The following is an 18856-nucleotide window of genomic DNA, read 5'->3' as shown; positions in this document are numbered from 1 at the left end:
TCCTATGGGTATCTCTGCTTCATCATTAGGCGTATAGAGTTGTGGAGTAGGTTGTCCCTTTTCGGATGACTCTATGATCTGGTCAACATGGCGCCTTATTATGCTTTCACCAATGTCCACGGTATACATCAGCGGTCCTAGTCGTGTGCAAATAGTTCCAGGCTGCCATTTCTCGGTACGGTAGTCCCGGGTCAAAACTTGTTGACCTATCTGGAAGGTTCTAGTTGGCCTTTCATTCATGCCTTGAAATTGCCGGTTCTCTACGTCCCTTCTGATGTTTGGCTTGATCAAATCCAGCCGGCATCTTAGTCTTCTATTGAAAAACATCATGGCGGGAGTTTGGTTTGTAACCGCATGTGTTGCATTCCTGTACGCCAACAAGAAGTTATCTACCTTATGTTGTAGATTTATGTCTTCCTTACCCATGGCCTTTATGGCCTCCTTGAAGGTCTGGACAAACCTTTCAGCTAATCCATTGGTGGCGGGATGGTATGGGGCGGACGTGTAGTGCTTAACCCCATTGTTTTTTAAGAACTTCTTGAATTCTTCGGACACAAATTGCGGTACATTATCAGAACAGATCTGTTCCGGCAGCCCATTCCTGGCAAATATGGTCCTTAATACTGTGATGGTTTTTTCCGTGGTGGTGGAGGACATCTTTATTACCTCCGGCCACTTGGAGTGTGCATCCACCGCGATTAAGAACATTGAGTCCATAAATGGACCAACAAAGTCGATATGTACCCTTTTCCATGGAGATGAGGGCCACTCCCATGGATGTAGAGGAGCTTGTGGTGGGGCGTTTTGGACCTTCTGGCATCCTAGACAGCTCTTGGTCATTTCTTCGATGTCTCCATCGATGCCTGGCCACCACACAAACGCTCTGGCTAGGTTCTTCATTTTCACTCCACCCAGATGCCCCTCGTGAAGCTCCTTTAGCACTTTATGCTGGAGTTTGGGTGGAATCACCACTCTGGATCCACACATCAAAGTTCCTCGGCACACTGACAGCTGTTCTCTTCTTTGCGAGAATGCTGGCAACAGTGGTTCGCCATGTGCTGGCCATCCCTTCACCGTTAAATCGTAGACTCGTGAGAGAGTCGGGTCATTTCTTGTTTCCTTTTCGATCGCAGAATTTGTTACTGGTAGACATTCCACTATGGTTGAGTGGAACATCTCCACTGGGTCCACTGTAGGCGCCTCTTCTACCGTTGGCAACGGTAGGCGTGATAAACCGTCAGCATTCCCATGCTGTTTTGATCCTTTGTATTCTATGTCATATTGGTGTGCCCCTAGGAAAAGGGACCACCTCTGTAGCCTTTGCGCTGTCATAATGGAAACGCCCTTTTTAGGGATGAATATGGATACCAACGGCTGGTGGGCTGTCAGCAGTGTAAACCTCTGGCCCTGCAGGTAATGATTAAACTTCTTTACTTCCCACACCAGGCTGAGAGCCTCCCTATCTATCTGAGCATAATTGCGCTCAGCGGAGGTCAATGATCTGGATGCAAATGCGACTGGCCTTTCCGAGCCATTTGGCAACTTGTGTGAGAGTACTGCTCCAATACCATAAGGAGAAGCATCACAAGGTAAACGAATAGATAGCGTTGGTTTGAAGTGAGCCAACACTTCCTCTGAGGTGATCAATGCCTTGCTTTTGCGGAAGGCCTTCTTACAGTCCTCGCTCCACTTCCATGGTACTTCTTTCTGCAAAAGAGCATTCAGCGGGTGCAGCACCGTGGATAGATTTGGCAGAAACTTATGGTAATAGTTAATCAACCCTAGGAACGACCTCAACTGGGATACATTTTCCAGAGCGGGAGCCTTCACAACAGCTTCGATCTTGTCAGGTGACTTGTGCAGCCCCTCCTGGTCAATGACATGACCACAGTACGAGATCCGTTTCTGAAAGGACTCACATTTCTGGTGATTAACTCGAAGGCCATATTCCTTCAACTTGGTGAGCACCAGTTTCAAATTTGCAAGGTGTTCCTCATCGTCATCTCCTGTAATCAGGATATCGTCCAAGTAACATTGAGTGCTTGGAATTCCCTGTAATACCTGCTCCATGGCCCTCTGCCAAATTGCTGGAGCCGAAGCCACTCCAAAAACCAGTCTATTATATCGATACAAGCCTCTGTGCGTGTTGACTGTGAGATACTGGCGCGACTCTTCCTCAACTTCCATCTGTAAGTACGCTTGCGCCAGGTCTATCTTGGTGAAGCGTTTCCCGCCAGGCAATGAAGCAAAGATATCCTCAATCCACGGAAGTGGATATTGCACCGTGTGAAGCACCGGATTAACTGTGATCTTGAAGTCTCCACAGATGCGGACCTTCCCCGGTTCCCCTGGCTTGTTACTCGATGAACGCTTCATGACGGGAACAATGGGCGTGGCCCACTCACTCCAGTCCACCTTAGACAGTACTCCTGAACGTTCTAGCCCTTCCAGCTCAGCTTCCACAGCAGGTCGTATCGCGTAAGGTACCGGTCTGGCTTTGAAAAATTTTGGGGTTGCATGTTCTGCAATCTTGATTTTTGCCTTAATTCCTCTCAGTGTTCCCAGTCCCTGTTAGAACACCTCTTTAGCCTCATCCAATATTCTGGACAATCGTTCAGGTTTGACATCTTTTTTCCCGGAATCTACCGTTATTGCGTTTAGGGAGTGCCAGTCCATATTTATGTTCCTGATCCACTCCCGTCCCAGAAGTGGTGGACCTCCCTCAGATAGTACATATAAGTCCATTCCTTGGTGTTCTTTGCCCTTGTGTACCACCTTGACTTTTATCTTTCCGATGGGGTATACTCTTTGCCCCGTGTATGTCTGCAATACTATCTTCGTATCCCGTAGGGGAATATGTTTGAATAACCTTTTGTAATCTTGCTTATTCATGACTGTCAACGCCGATCCGGTGTCCAATTCCATCTTCACTTGGACACCTGCTATCTGCAGTGTGACCCAGATAGTTTGTCGGTCAGCTTCCTTACTCACATTGTGAATTCTCAGACTACCCAGTTCCTTGCTGTTGGAGTCTGAATCCGAATTCTGTTCATCCGAACTCTTCTCAGCCACCTTATGTACCTTTCTGCACTTTTCCTGCGGTGACTTTTTGTTGCTGGTCTTCTTTCCTGACCGGCATACTTTAGCTATGTGACCAAGCTTGCCACATTTCCTACATTCCTGGTTTTTAAACCAGCATTGGTTCTGATCGTGTGTTGTCTTTCCACAACGATAACATTTCGTTGTACCCAACGCCATTTGATCTACGCTGAGTACTGCTGCCTTCAGCTGCATTTCCGCAGTGCCTCTCGCTGCGGCTTCGTGCGATGCTGCAATAGTGACAGCCTTATCAAGTGTAAGATCATTCTCTTCAAGCAGCCGCTTTTGTGTTCCTTCTTTCGACAATCCACACACGAATTTGTCTCTCAGTGCCTCTGTCAGACTTTCCCCAAACTGACAGTATTTCGCTAGCTTACGCAGTTCAATAAAATACTCCGCGTTGCTTTCCTCTTTCAGTTGCGTTCTCGCATAAAATTTAAATCGTTCCGCTAACATCAGCGGTGTGGGGTTCAAATGATTTTTCAGGACAGCGACAATTTTAGCGAAAGTCTGATCCGTCGGTTTAGCTGGTGATAGAAGATGCTTCAATAGCCCGTATGTCTTCGCACCCATTGAGTTTAGTAAGGTTAGTGCTTTATCTTCATCTGATATTTTATTTGCCTTACAATATATCTCTATGCGTTCTACATACGTGGCCCAATCTTCAACATCGGGATCGAAATCGTTGATGTTACCACGCTTAGGCATCCTCGCAATCTTCTTGAGAAACAAAAAGAAATTTTCCTTTTTTTTTTTTCAAAATGGCGGTTTCCCGCGCTTGTCTTCTTCCCCCGCCTATGAAAATGGTGGCTTCCCGCATTTGCCTTTCTCCCCCGCTGGCTGTAATGGCGATTGCCGTATTGCTGTGTTCGCCCTCCCCAGCGGTTCTCGAATCGTGCCTCCCAGCCCCTCTTGCAGTCCGGTCCTTTCCCCCCCGGCTGCGGCTGAGTTCTCCGCGGTTTTTTTATTTTCTCCCGCGTCTCGAATCGTGCCTCCCAGCCCCTCTTGCAGTCCGGTCCTTTCCCCCCGGCTGCGGCTGAGTTCGCCGCGGTTTTTAAAAAAAAAATTCTCCCGCGCCTTACGCTGACCCGGTCGCTGCGCCTCGCGGCCTCGGTAGCTGCCCGGCCTTTTTCACCGGTCGCGGTCGAGCTCTCTCTCGATGCTGTTGCGTCTCCCCAGCCCGCTTGCAGCCCGGTCTTTCACACCGGCTGCGTTTGTATTCACCGCGGCTCCCGTGCCTTCCGCTGCCCCAGTTTCAGCGCCTCTGGCCCCGACTTCTGTCCGGCTCTTTTCCCCGGCCGTGGTCGAGTTCTCCGCCCTTATATCCTCTGTTTTTTTTTTTTCCTCCCCTACTTCACAGATCGGCTTACCCACCACCGTGATAGAAGGGATGATCACTGCCTGTTGCTGATGGAAGGCTTCGTGTCAGAATTCTTCCTTTGCTCTGCAGACCCGAGTCTTCTCTCAGCAGAATGATGAGGGCGGATGCCTCCTCTCGACGCCCCTTAAACTGCCTTGGATATATCTCTGCCGCAGGGTAAGATCGTACTCGTCGCCACTGTTAAGTCTGTGTGTTATAGTGAGAATTACTACACAGACCACAAGAGTAAACTTTAACAGGTCTTTACTAGTTGAAGGTCAGGGCGGAACTGCCCAATAATTCATTACACAGCACTTATATACCGGTGTGGTCACCACCGGTATTACAGTATACAGCAGCCAAGATAAAGTAGTGCAACCCTTAAATAGTTCTCTTAAAGGTGGAACGGTTACATACACTACAGCCATGATCCTATTGAATGGCAGAGCAGGCCCGAGGGGCCGTATGACCTACTCCTGCTCCTATTTCTTATATTCTTATGTTCTTATGTAAAGCAGTTAAGAAGCAATGTTCTCCTCACAGTTCGTCCCGATACGAACAGCCTCTCGGAACAACAACACGAGAGAAGAAGGTACTACTCATCATCGTCAGAGAAATGGAGACTCGAGGAAAGAAGAACGAAACGAAAGGAGAAAGGAATCGCAGCAACCAAAGGCCTCAAGAAATCAACAAATAGCAATATTACCACCAACTAGGTAATATTGGGCCACCGTGAACAACAAGAAACCAACCTGGAAGAAACCGAAGATTCGCAAGTTTGATTCCACTCTACAAGCTAGCCTGACTTACTCCTGGGTAAGAGTTAATACAAAAGACTCTAAAAACTACACCTAACCAAAGGAAGTTGGGTACTTACCTGATAAACCCAACTACGCACCCGACCGCATCAGCGGACACGCGAAGACTGAAAACCCAACGCAGGTACAGTCTTCCACCATGTCCGGGGTACGGCAGGCCCCAACCACCACAACTAAAGAGATACCCTGAAATCACTAACCTCTACAACTGTCAAGAAAGTCGTTTGGTGAGCATTTCCTGGTCCTCTGGGATCCAACCTATTTAGTATAGTGGGATTGGGAGGGGTAAGGTATTTTGTCTATTGTCATTCTCCCTCGCATATTCTGAAGTGTTCCCCCTTTCAGAGTATAAGATTTATTGTATTGTATATTTTCCTGTCTCAAAATAAAATCTAAATTCTTTTTGACCAACTCAGTTGTCTGTTGCAATTTCATTACAACCAAATAAGTCCAAAGTCCAGAACCAAGAGAGTGGGAGCGATTTGAACCGTTCAGGGAGTCAGAGGCAAAGCTGACCACACACACCACCCCTTACAGTATCTGTTGGACAAGTGCAAGGGCTGAGGCTCCTCCAATGCTACCTTCTGGATCCCCATACCTGCCTCACTCATAGTTACACCCTCCTGTCCCTGACAACGGACCAAATTTGAAGTGTTTAACCTAAGGGGTGTAACTGCCTCCTGGAACCTAAAGTCCAGGTAACTCTCCCCCTTCCTGATGTGTCGCAGTGTCCGAAGCTCAGACTCCATCTCATCAACTCTGAGCCGAAGTTCCTCGAGCTGCAGACACTTACTGCAGATGGGGCCGCCGTGGATCACACTGGTGTCCACCAGCTCCCACATGCTACAGCTGAAACACATCACCTGCCCTGCCATCTCTATTGTATTTTATTTAACTAATTAGGTTTTCACGTTTTGAAATATCAATTATCTATATATAGTTTTTAATCTGTAATTACGGATCTTAATTTAAACTAATGCCCAAGTTTAGAAAAAGAGAGAAATACTGACCAACCAACCAATCACTTACCTGCTTTCCTGTGATGTCACACTTTGATTTTTTTCCTGTATTAGTGTTTAATTCACTGCCACCTCTCTTCCAGGAATGCCCACCTTGAAGAAGTTCTGCTCTTCTCTCCGACGGGATTTCCGTTTGTCTCTTTTACCTTGTTCTTAATGTCTCTTAACTTCTCCTGCCTTCTATCCTATCACAGACCTCCCCTTTTGTTCTTTCATCCCCTCCCCCATTTCCCAGCCCCTACACGTGCTTAAAAATCTGTTCCATTTCCTGCTTTTTTTCAGTTCTGATGAAAGGTCATTGACCTGAAACGTTAACTCTGTTTCTCTCTTCACAGATGCTGCCTGACCTGCTGAGTATCTCCAGCATTTTCTGTTTTTATTTCAGATTTCCAGCATCTGCAGTATTTTCTTTTTGTGTTGGCTCCTTTTTATGTTCCCCGCTGCTCCCGCTCTCGGCACGGGTCTCGAGCGCACCTTTTTATGTTCCCCACTGCTCCCACTCTCGGCGCTGGTCTCGAGTGCACCTTTTTAGGTTCCCCGCTGCTCCCGCTCTCGGTGCTGGCCTCGAGCGCTCCTTTTTATGTTCCCTGCTGCTCCTGCTCTCGGCGCTGGTCTCGAGCACACCTTTTTATGTTCCCCGCTGCTCCCGCTCTCGGCGCTGGTCTCGAGCGCTTCTTTTTTATGTTCCCCACTGCTCCCGCTCTCAGCGCTGGTCTTGGGCGCTCCTTTTTAAGTTCACCGCTGCTGTCCAATTTTTCTACATTAAAGGGGGGAGAAATTCAGTATCGCCACGTTTGGGGCGTTATACTCGAGCGGGCACGAAATTTAGCGCCCGGTGCAAATTATCGGCACCTACTGCTAAATTGACCTGCTTCACCCCAGGAGGTGCTTGGAGCACTAAAACAGGCGCTGCACGACTGTCCTAAGGCGCTAAGCCAGAGAAGTGAGGCGCTACCACTGAGGGCGGGTGCAGCGCAGGTGCGGCCAGTTATCGATTGCACGCAGACACGCTGGCGCCAGTCAGCTCTTAAAGGGGAGGGTCGATCTTGGATTGCAGCCACACCCTGCACATCAGAGCCCTGATTCTTGGCCTGGACAGACCTGCTGCTACATTCTAATGCCTAGGACCATGGAGAGGGCCAGGGAGCGAGCGCAGTGGTTCAGTGAGGGGGCCCTGCAGGTTCTGGTTGGCGCGGTGGAGCGCAGGCGTTCTATCCTGTTTCCGGACAGTGGCAGGAGGCCACTGCCCACCGACTATCGCAAAGCTTGGAGGGAGGTGGCTCACAGAGTGACCTCCAGCAGCATGGTGCCTAGGACCCCTGTGCAATGCAGGAAGAAGTTCAACGACCTCACTCGGGTCGTCAGGGTGAGTACCCTTTTCAGTAACCTCTTCATCCCTGCATGTGCACCTCACTTTATGGCCAAAGGGTCCTGAAAGCCCCAATGCCCAGCCCTCATCCAACACCTATGGGCCTTTCATGAAACTCACATGCACATTCAGCACTTTACACACTGTAAGGGCTATTCAACCATGGGAGGCAGTGCAGCCAAGATCAGGGCTTCACACTGTACTCAGAGCCCGTCCTTTCTCTTGCAGAGCAAGCTGGCCCATAACAGGAGGCAGCAGCAATGGACCGGGGGAGGCCGGCCTCACCTTCAAGACCTCAGCGATCTGGAGAAGCGAGTCCAGCGCATTATGGCAGGCCGGATGATTGGCCCCGTCAACACTGGAGATTCCAACCCTGTTCTGGACAGCAATGGTAAGGTCATCACGTTTTTGACCTCTCTCCTTCCACTTGTGCCTCACACCAGCATCCTTTGCCACTATCGAACCAATACAGTGCATTGCAGCACTCATGCCTCCCTCGCTGCCGCCCTGTCCTCACGCTAAAGCAACTCTTGTACCTCCCTGCTTTCAGATGCTGATTCGCCAGGTGAGGAGGTGGGCCCTCAAGCTGGCACTGTGAGTGATTCTGAAGACGAGGAGGAAGAGGAAGCTGGACCATCAGTGCCACCCTCAGCCGAGGCAGCCCATGGCCATAATGGTGACATGTCTTCCCTGGAGGGGAGCAGGGGGGAAGGGTCTGAGGAGGGTAAAGCTCCGGGGCCAGCGGGCTGCAGCAACGCGGGGTGGGTAGGGAAGCTCGGCGGCCTTCTCCCAGGAGGGAGAGTCTGGCCTCCAGTCCTGCTACAGTGAGGGCAGAAGAGGTGCAGCTCCTCGCTGAAATGGGCGCCCAGGCGGAGCAGAGGCACACTGAGCTCATGGCTGCAGTGGCAAGGATGCCCGAATCCATTGAGTCACTGGCAAGGAGTGTCCAGGACTTCGGCACAGCACAGCCAAAGAGTCTGCAGGACTTCGGTGCAGCACAGGCAGCACAGGCGGCTTCCACGCAAGTGCTTAATGGTGCAATGCATTCAGTGGCTGGTCTGATGTAGACGTAGATTGAGGTCACGAGCACTGACTGCTGCCATCCTCGCTGCATCGGGCACGAATTGCCGGGGCCTTCACCGTGCCGCAGAAGGCCAGCAGTCTGTGCTTCAGCAGATTGCTCAGCATGCTGCAGTGCTGCCCCGTGGGAGTGCCAATGTGTCGTCCGACCAGGGAGTGCCTGTCCTCTGTCAGGATGGCAGCATTCCTGCTGCCAACACTGTCACTTCTCCACTGCAGCTGCCACCACCCGTAGGACAGACTGCTGCTGCCCATGCAGAGTTGGAGCAGTCAGCAGCCGGGCCCTCCAGACCCAGAGCTGGTCCAGGCCGTCCCTCAAGGGCATCTGCCGACTCAGTTTCTGACACTCAGCAGCCTTCTCCCAGCCTTGCTGCAGCCACTGGGGTCCCATTGCGGAGGAGCTGCAGGGTGGGAAGGGGCCAATCTCACAAGTGAAGCAGATCACCCTCGAAGGGCAAAAAGTAGGAGGTGTGACAAAATGCTGTTAATTTTTTAGTGAAGGCCGAGGATCATGGTCATTTTTTGTTAACTCTTTTGTTCATTGTCTCCAGGTTGTGAGAGCCAGTTATGTGTCTGACTGCTTTTTTTGGGGTTTCTCTCTATTATTTGTCATGCAGGAAGGGCACACAGTTTGTTAAATAAAGAAGTGTCTTTATTCAGATTGTGCATGTTTGCTCTTTGAACTATTTGTTGCCTTGACGGGCTCAGAGGTTGCGGAATGGTTTCATTCATGTTCTTTCAATGGCACAAGCCTTTCCCTCAGAGGGGGCCTAGAACCGACTTGCAATAAGCCGCTGACGGACGGCCCTTGCACTTTGTGCCTCCCTCCCGTCTTGGTGCTCCTCCTCCTCCTGCTCCTCTGCTGGTGCTCCAATGTCTGCTGGCAGTGGCTGAGTCCTGAAGATTGCCAGGTTATGCAGCATGCAGCATACTACAACATTCAGGTGAGTACTGAAGGGCTCCCCGGAATGGTCCAGACAGCGGAACCGTTGCTTTAGCATGCCGATTGTGTGCTCAATGATGTTCCTGGTCGCTTGATGTCTCTCATTGTATCATTCTTCAGCAGGGGTGCTGGGTGCACAGAGCGGGGTCATTAGCCAGGTGCACAGAGGGTAGCCCTTGTCCCCGAGAAGCCAGCCTCCTGGGTGAGCCGGGGCTTCGAAAAGGTTTGCCACAGAAGTCTGGCGCAGGATGAAGGCGTCGTGGTTGCTGCCTGGAAAGCGGGCATTGACAGCTAGTATCAGCTGTCTGTGGTCACACACCAACTGGACGTTCAACAAATGGAACCCCTTCCGGTTGCGGTAATCCTCGACATTCTCTTGCGGCACCCGCAAAGCCACATGCATGCAGTCAATGGAGCCCTGGACCATGGGGAAGCCCGCTATTCTTGCAAATCCCATTGCACGCTCTTGTTGCTTGTCCAGGGTCATGGGGAAGGAAATGTACTGACGTCTCCTTTTAAAGAGGGCATTCGTGACTTGGCGGATGCAGCAATGCACCGCTGATGTGCCAAATAACTGCCCGAATCTGTGAACTTAAGCTTAAGACTGAAGCCTTTTATTAAATAAGAATCATGGCAGAGTTAACAGAGTTCATCATCGACCGAGCCCTTGGTAGAACATACCAGAAGAGGGGCGGGGCCAGGGAGGAGCATTAGTGGTTCCCCCCGGTGGAACATTTCAGACATTACAAGTACAAGTACAAATATCAGAACACAGTTATTTCATCACATTCACCCCCTGCTATAGATTCAGTCTGTCAGGAGGTCTGATAATCTTCTGGGAACGACGTAACTCTTGCAGAGGCTCCTCCCGGAGTATTAACTCCGGTTCATTCGAATTCCCAGAATCATCAGTATTTTCCACACTGAGGGTTTGTGTCTCTGAAGGTCCAATACCACGATTGAAAACTCTACTCTCAGAGTCGAATTCTTTTCGAGCTCCAGCAGGTGCAAGATCTTTAATAGAGACCGTATCCTCTCGCCCATCCGAATATTGAATATACGCATACTGGGGATTAGCATGGAGGAGTTGTACTTCCTCCACCAGTGGATCAGTCTTGTGGCCTCTCACATGTCTGCGCAACAACACAGGGCCCGTGGTCGTCAACCATGTGGGTAACGATACTCCATTAGTAGCTTTTCTTGGAAAACTAAACATCCTTTCATGAGGGGTGGCATTCGTCGCTGTACACAAAAGAGACCTTATGGAATGCAGCACGTCTGGCAGGACATCCTGCCAGCGAGAGGTCGGCAGGCCTCGTGACTTCAGAGACAGTATGATAGCCTTCCACACTGTCGCATTTTCTTTCTCAACCTGCCCATTACCACGAGGGTTATAGCTGGTAGTTCTACTCGTTGCAATCCCCTTCGATAGCAAAAACTGTCGTAATTCTTCACTCATAAAGGAAGAACCCCTATCACTATGTATATAGTTAGGCATGCCGAACAAGGAAAACAGTTGGCAGAGGCATTTAATTACGACAGCACTAGTCACATCCGGACAGGGGATAACAAAAGGGAACCGAGAGTACTCGTCTATAATATTAAGAAAATAGACATTACGGTCGCTCGATGGAAGGGGACCTTTAAAATCGAGACTCAAACGCTCAAATGGTCGAGTTGCTTTAATAAGATGAGCTGGCTCGGACGGCTTATAGAAGCAGGGTTTGCATTCAGCACAAACATGACAGGTTCTGGTCATTGTCCGGACCTCCTCAATAGAGTAAGGTAGATTGTGGGACTTAATGAAGTGGTTCATTCTGGTAACCCCAGGGTGGCAGAGTGCGTCGTGGAGACTTTGAAGCTTACCTGTACCTAGACTAGCACATACTCCTCGTGACAAAGCATCCGATGGCTCATTAAATACTCCAGGCCTGTACTGAATATCATAGTCATATGTTGACAGTTCTATTCGCTATCTTAAAATCTTAGCATTTTTGATCTTGCCTCTCTGCTTAGTGTTGAACATAAAGGCCACAGATCGCTGGTCAGTAATGAGCGTAAAACGTTGGCCAGCGAGATAATGTCTCCAATACCTGACTGCTTCAATAATTGCCTGTGCCTCCTTTTCCACTGAAGAATGTCGAACTTCTGGTCCTTGCAATGTACGAGAGAAGAAAACTACTGGTCTACCAGCTTGGTTAAGAGTTGCTGCCAACGCAAAATCAGATGCATCACTTTCCACTTGAAATGGGATCTTCTCATCCACGGCACATACCACTGCCTTCTCAATGTCCCGTTTGATATTAAGGAAAGCCTCCTGAGCTTCCGCCGATAGCGGAAAAGACGTCGACTTAATAAGAGGTTGGACTTTATCTGAGTAGCTAGCCACCCACTGGGCATAGTACGAGAAGAATCCCAGACACCACCTTAAAGCTTTTACAGTGTGAGGTAAAGGTAATTCCTTAAGTGGGCGCAATCTTTCAGGGTCTGGCCCAATTACCCCATGCTCCACAATGCAACCAAGAATACACAAACGTGTAGTATTGAAGGTACACTTGTTTTCGTTGTAGGTCAGGTTTAACCTCTTTGCAGTCTCTAGGAACTTTGCGAGATTTTGATCATGCTCCCGTTGGTCACGCCCACAGATGGTAACATTGTCCAGGTACGGGAATGTTGCTTCCAACGCGTATTCATCCACCATACGATCCATCTCCCGTTGAAAGACGGACACCCCATTCGTCACTCCAAAGGGCACCCGAAGGAATTGGTACAGGCGCCCATTAGCTTCGAAGGCCGTATAAGGTCGGTCTTCTATTTTGATGGGGAGTTGATGGTAGGCAGACTTTAAATCAATGGTGGAGGACACGCTGTACTGAGCTATCTGGTTCACCATCTCAGAAATACGAGGCAAAGGATAGGCGTCTAATTGGGTATACAAGTTTATAGTCTGGCTATAATCGACCACAAGTCTTTTCTTCTCATTAGTTTTAACCACCACCACCTGGGCACGCCACGGGCTACCACTGTGTTCGATGATTCCCTCCCGTTGAAGCCTTTCCACTTCCTCTTTTATAAATGTTTTATCTTCTGAACTATACCGTCGACTCTTAGTCGCTATAGGTCTAAAATTAGGAGCAAGGTTCGCAAACAAAGAAGGCGGACTTACGTTTAAAGTAGAAAGGCCGCAGACTGTGAGTGGAGGCTGAGATCCACCATACTTAAGGGTAACGCTCTCATGCTGACACTGGAAGTCCAAGCCTAATATTAAGTTCACACACAACTGAGGTAATATGAGGAGTTTAAAGTCCTTATACTCCGGTCAATGTGACTTTCCAATATCCAGTTACCTCCGAAGTAAGGGATTTGGACGCCATCACAATTTCACTTTGAGTAGGATACACCTTCAAAGAACAGGAGTTAACAAGGTTGGGGTTTATAAAACTTTCAGTACTGCCACAGTCTATCAAACACCCAGTAGGACGACCATTAATCTTGATGTCCATCATAGATTTTGACAAGGAACACGGTATGGTCTGGTCAACCGTAGCCGAGGCTAGAGTAAAACGATAGGTGGCAGCAGAGAAGACATCGGGTACAGGATTACCCTTACACACTTTACTAAAATGTCCCCGTTTCTTACATTTAAAACAGGTAGCCTCTCTGGCTGGGCAACTTTGCCTGGGGTGTTTAGATTGGCCACAAAAATAACACTTAGACCCATGGGGCACAGCCGCAACAATAGGATTAAGTGGGGGCTCCATTGGTGTTATGGATGCCTCCATACTCGGAACACACGAGGCTGAGAGAGATGCATGGGCTGATGCATACACTTCTGAATTCTTCTGGGCTACATCTAACGATCGAGCAGCAGCGATGACCGTTTTTAAAACTAACGAGTCGTTCTCGAGGAGTCTCTGTCTAATATAATTAGATCGGAGGCCAGATATGAAAGAATCGCGGATGGCTTCTTCCTGATACACTATGGCAGAGACAGCCTTGTAGTTGCAACCCTTAGCCAAAGCCTTAAGGTCCTGCAGGAAATCGTCCAGAGATTCCTCGGGTAATTGCCTGCGAGTAGACAGGAGATACCTGGCGTATACTTCGTTAACCGACTTAAGGTACTGGGCTTTAAGAGCTGCGAGGGCCTCTTCATATGTAGTAATATCTTCAATTATAGAGTAAGTTTGATGACTTACCAAGTTGGTTAGAAGACCCAACTTGTTAACCGTCGAATCTAACGATGCGATGAAGTGTTCAAAACATCGCAGCCAATGCGTAAATTTCTTCGACGCGTCTGCCGAATGCGGATCGATATCCAGACGCTCTGGTTTCAAAAATCGATCCATCTTCCAAAAGTTGTTACTTAATAAAATTGATGTGCCAAATAACTGCCCGAATCCGTGAAGTTAAAGTTTAAGACTGAAGCCTTTTATTAAATACTAGCTGAAGTGCCCGGCAGTGCCGAGGCTTTTTCGAGGGCATGTTGTTGTTGGAAGAGAGAGAGAGAGCGACTGGGGGGAAGAGAGAGAGCGACTGGGGGGAAGAGAGAGAGCGACTGGGGGGAAGCGAGGGAGGGGAGGGGCAGGGGAGGGGAGGGGAGGGGAAGGGGAGGGGAGGGAGAGGGGAGGGGGAGGGGGGGAGGGGAGGGGGGGAGGGGAGGGGAAGGGGGAGGGAGGGGGAGGGGAGGGCGGGGGGGAGGGGAGGGGAGGGGAGGGGGGAGGGGAGGGGCGGAGGGCGGGGGAGGGGAGGGTGGGGGAGGGGAGGGGCGGGGGGAGGGAGGGGAGGAGGGGGGGAGGAGGGGGAGGGGGAGGGAGGGGCGGGGGAGGGACGGGAGGAGGGGGGGAGGAGGGAGGAGGAGAGAGGAGGGGGGGAGGGGCGGGGGGAGGGAGGGGAGGAGGGGGGAGGAGAGAGGGGGGTAGGGGAAGAGTCCCCGAGCCCCCTGATCCCCGTCCCCCCAAACTCCCGAGCCCCCTGATCCCCACCCCCCGAACTCCCGAGGTTGGCCCCCCCGAGACTCGCCCCCCCCCCCCACCAACCAATCACCGAACTCCGGAGGCGCGATCTTCCGAGCACCGGCCTCCCGAGCTGGCTTGAAGATTGCGGCTGTGCGAGACGGCCGGCGGGCCCGGTTGCCAGGGTAACCGTTGACGCTCACCAAGCCCCGCCCCCCGGCCCAGCCAGCGAGAGAGACGCCGCGTCTCAGCTGCTCCTGCTGCGCGCGCACCCTTTAGTAAGGGAGCGGCGCTGGGCTGAGGCCGCCCCTCCAGCCTTCGCGTGGGGCCGGGAGGTGCCTAGCTCGGGCGTGGGTGCGGAGGAGTGGCCGAGGCTTCGAGGCCTACCTGGAAAAACGGGGAAAGGTAGGAAAATTAATGAGATTAGATAAGTTAATAACTTTCTAAATCATTTTTTTCTAAAACAATGTGGCCTAGAATTTCAGTTGCTTGCGCCAGCAGTTAGCACCTTAAGAGAAGTGAATTTCGGGCGCTATGCGTGTAGCACCCGGGCGCAGCGCAGTTTGCGCCTCGCCCCAAATTAAGTTGGCCGTTAGCGCCGGCGCAAAGTTTAGCGCCCGCCCGGATGCGCGCGCAGAAAATGACGTCACATCCTTGTGCAACGCCCTTTGGCCGCCCCGATTCCAAACTTCAGTCGGACCGCCCCATTGTGCGGCTGGCGGCCGGAGCGTTTGAAAAAAGGAATGCAACACAACCAGCGCGGGCCCCGGGGGGCGCAAATTAAAGGGGACGTACCCTCCAGTATAAAGCCCAGCCATTTTGCAGCAAACACTCTTGTGCAACGCATTTCTGGACACACAACAAGGAGGATAGCTAACTGGTTTCAAGCAGCAACAGCTCAGGTATTTTTGGACTCAGGCCAGAGCGCTGCAAGTGGCCTTTTGGAAATTTGACTGTTTGCCAGGATTTGATGGGGGTTGCATGGGGTGCCAACGCGGAGCTGCAGCGCCATGTCCGTAGGGCTCGCAGACGCATTGTGAGAGGGGCAGCCCTGGCTAGAGGCAGAGGGGGCTACAGGCGTCGGCCACGTAGGCCTTACCCAGTCAGGCTATACCGCCAGCAGCACTCCTACCTCAACATGACTGACGCGCGATGTGTTAGAAGGCTCCGATTCCGAAAGGAGGTGGTTGCAGAGATCTGCCACCTGCTTCGCAGAGATCTGCGTCCAAAGCTCAGGTGCAGGACGTCTCTGTCGGTGGAAGTGAAGGTGACGGTGGCATTGAACTTCTATGCCACCGGCTCCTTCCAATCCGCTGCTGGGGACATAGCGAACATCTCCCAGTACGGCGCGCATCGCTGCATCCGCCAGGTGACTGAAGCACTGTTCAGAAGGAGAAGCCAATTCATCTCCTTCCCCATGGCCCTGGAGAGCCAGCATCAGCGCGCATTGGGATTTGCGAGACTCGGGGACTTCCCCTTGGTGCAGGGCGCCATTGACTGTATGCATGTGGCTTTGCGGGCCCCTCTGGAGCATGGCGAGCAGTTTCACAACAGGAAGGGCTACCATTCTCTGAATGTGCAGCTGGTGTGTGACCACAAGCAGCGCATCATGGCTGTCAATGCCAGCTTTCCAGGCAGCAGCCACGATGCGTTTATCCTGCGGCAGAGTACTGTGCATGACATGTTCGAGGCACAGCCTCCCCCAAGAGGATGGCTACTCGGGGACAAAGGCTATCCTTTGTGTACCTGGCTCATGACCCCGCTCCGCGCGCTCAGGACCGCTGCTGAAGAGGCATACAATGAGAGCCATCAAACCACCCGCAACATCATCGAGCAAACTATTGGGGTCCTCAAGCAGCGGTTCTGCTGCCTTGATCGCTCCGGAGGAGCTCTCCAGTATTCGCCGGACCGGGTCTCCCAATTTGTGGTAGTTTGCTGCATGCTACACAACCTGGCTCTCCGCAGGACTCAGGCACTGCCACCTGACGTTGGAGCAGCACCTCAGGAGGAGGAGCAGGAGGAGCATGAGGAGGAGGAGGAGGAGCAGGAGTACGTTCCCAGGAGGGAGCGACCAGGGCCAAGGGCCGCGCGACGCCACCTTATTACACGTTACTTCTAAGCCCCCTGTCAGGGAATGCCTTGTGGCCATGAGGGAAGATGAATACAGCCGCTCCGCAAGCCCTCAGCCGGCGAAGCCAACAAACACTAACAAGAACAACCATGGAGACTGTATGAATAAAGATAATTATTTATTACACAAAAATGAAAACCCCTTCCCACATGAATCCCCAAAAACAATCAACGGGCCCCACAAAAAGCCCAACAAACGACTCACTCCCACAAACTGGTGAGGAGTAACTCCACATTTGTACAAACCTGGCCTCAACCTCGGCCTTAACGCAAAAAATAAGCCCACGAACCAAACAACCATGGGCAAAAGAAAGATGGCCACCGCCATATAAAACGAAAGCTGGCCACACCCTCTACTGAGTGGCCTGCGAGGGCGAGACCTTGTCCAGCCTTTTGCCTCCCCTGCCCGGCCTGCTGCTCCTTCGCAAGCTCTGCCCAGTGGCTGCTGCGAGGCTGGGGGAAGGCGCCTGAGGCTCAGATGTCCTTCCGCCAGATGCCGTTGGGGGGCGGCCTACATGGCCTTTGGGCCCCGAGGGGCCGGCTGCTGAGTGGCGCACCTGAGCCTGGCCAACATCAGCTCCAGCCGCTTGCCCTTGACGCCCCAGTGGGGGAGTGGCGGCGACGGATGGCGCAATGTGGGCAAGCTGGCGTCTGGGATGCGCTGGCTGGTCCTGTGGCGCGCTGGCACTCGGCCGGGCCCGCACTGCAGGATCCGCACCAATCAGCCGAGGGGTGGCTCGCTGGGATGCTGCAGCGCGGCGGGTGCCCTGGCGATGCCTGCCTGAGACAGCGCGTGTGGCAGCAGTGAGTGCCCCTGTTGTCCTGGTGTGCGCCCGCATCATACCCGCCAGGGACTTGACGGCATCAGTGAGCATGCGGCCACTCGCGGCAGTTGATGCCCCGAACTCGCGCACACTGGTCGCCAGCGACTCGATGGCCTCAGGCATGCGCCCCACCATGAGCTCCGTGTGGCGCCTGTCCGAATCCTCGGCCATCTTGTCCAGCTTCCGCGCCTCCTCCGAGGTGAAGGTGTCCGGACTGGAGTCGGGACTCTCCCGCTGGGGAGCAGGGGACCGAACTAGGGAAACCTTGCCATGTTGGTGGCGGCGAGTGGCCCGATCAACTGCACTCCCCTCTGATCCTTCCCCCCTTTGGGGGGAAGGCCGCGGCCCACGCGCAGGGCTCCTGGGTGGCTGGACGCCACTGGTCCCAGAAGCTGCAATCCCCTGCGACAGTTGGTCCAGGCACTCGTCCAGTGAGGATGTGTCAATCATTTCGTCCTCTCCTGCGGGACCTGAGTGTTCCCCTGATGGTCCGGCTTGCTCTTGCTCCTCCTCCTCCTCCTCCTGCTCGGAGGGGCTGTCACTGGCAGCTTCAGGGTCCTGGTCGTCACCAGCTGAAAGCAGGAATGCACAAGAGTAGCTTCAGAGTGAGGAGACGGCATCAGCGAGGGAGTTAGGACTGGTGGCATTCAGCGCATTGGTGGGACAGTGGCAAAGGAGGTAGCTCGGATGCGCAAGTGCGACGCGAGAGGGCCAAAAGGCGAGGTCCTTACCATTGCCGGGCAGTGGAGGGTCGGCTACTCTGCACGCTGTGGGCATGATCAGCCGGGCTCCCATGAGCCCACACACGCGCTCCTCCAGGCGAGTGAGCTTCTGCAGCTTGGCGCGGCCTCCCATGGTCCTGGCACGGGCCTGGCGATTATAGGCAACTTTAGCCTGCAAGAGAAAGGACGGGCTGTAAGTACAGAGTGTAGCCCTGATGTAGTGTGCACTGCCTCCCATGGTGGAATAGCTTGGCCAGAGTGTAGCCCTGATGTACTGTGCACTGCCTCCCATGGTGGAATAGCTTGGCCAGAGTGTAGCCCTGATGTAGTGTGCACTGCCTCCCATGGTGGAATAGCTTGGCCAGAGTGTAGCCCTGATGTACTGTGCACTGCCTCCCATGGTGGAATAGCTTGGCCAGAGTGTAGAGTGCAGAATGGGCAATTGATGCTCATGACTGTCCCAAAGCTGCTGGCTGAGGGCTGGCCATTAGGACTTTCAGCTCCCTTTGCCCATCATGTCAGGTGTACATGCAAGAATGA

The sequence above is a fragment of the Somniosus microcephalus genome, chromosome 10 (genome assembly GCF_052327205.1).
Source record: "Somniosus microcephalus isolate GS21.2 chromosome 10, FLI_Smic_1.0, whole genome shotgun sequence".
Lineage (NCBI taxonomy): Eukaryota > Metazoa > Chordata > Chondrichthyes > Squaliformes > Somniosidae > Somniosus > Somniosus microcephalus.
Note: the sequence above shows the minus strand (reverse complement) of the source record.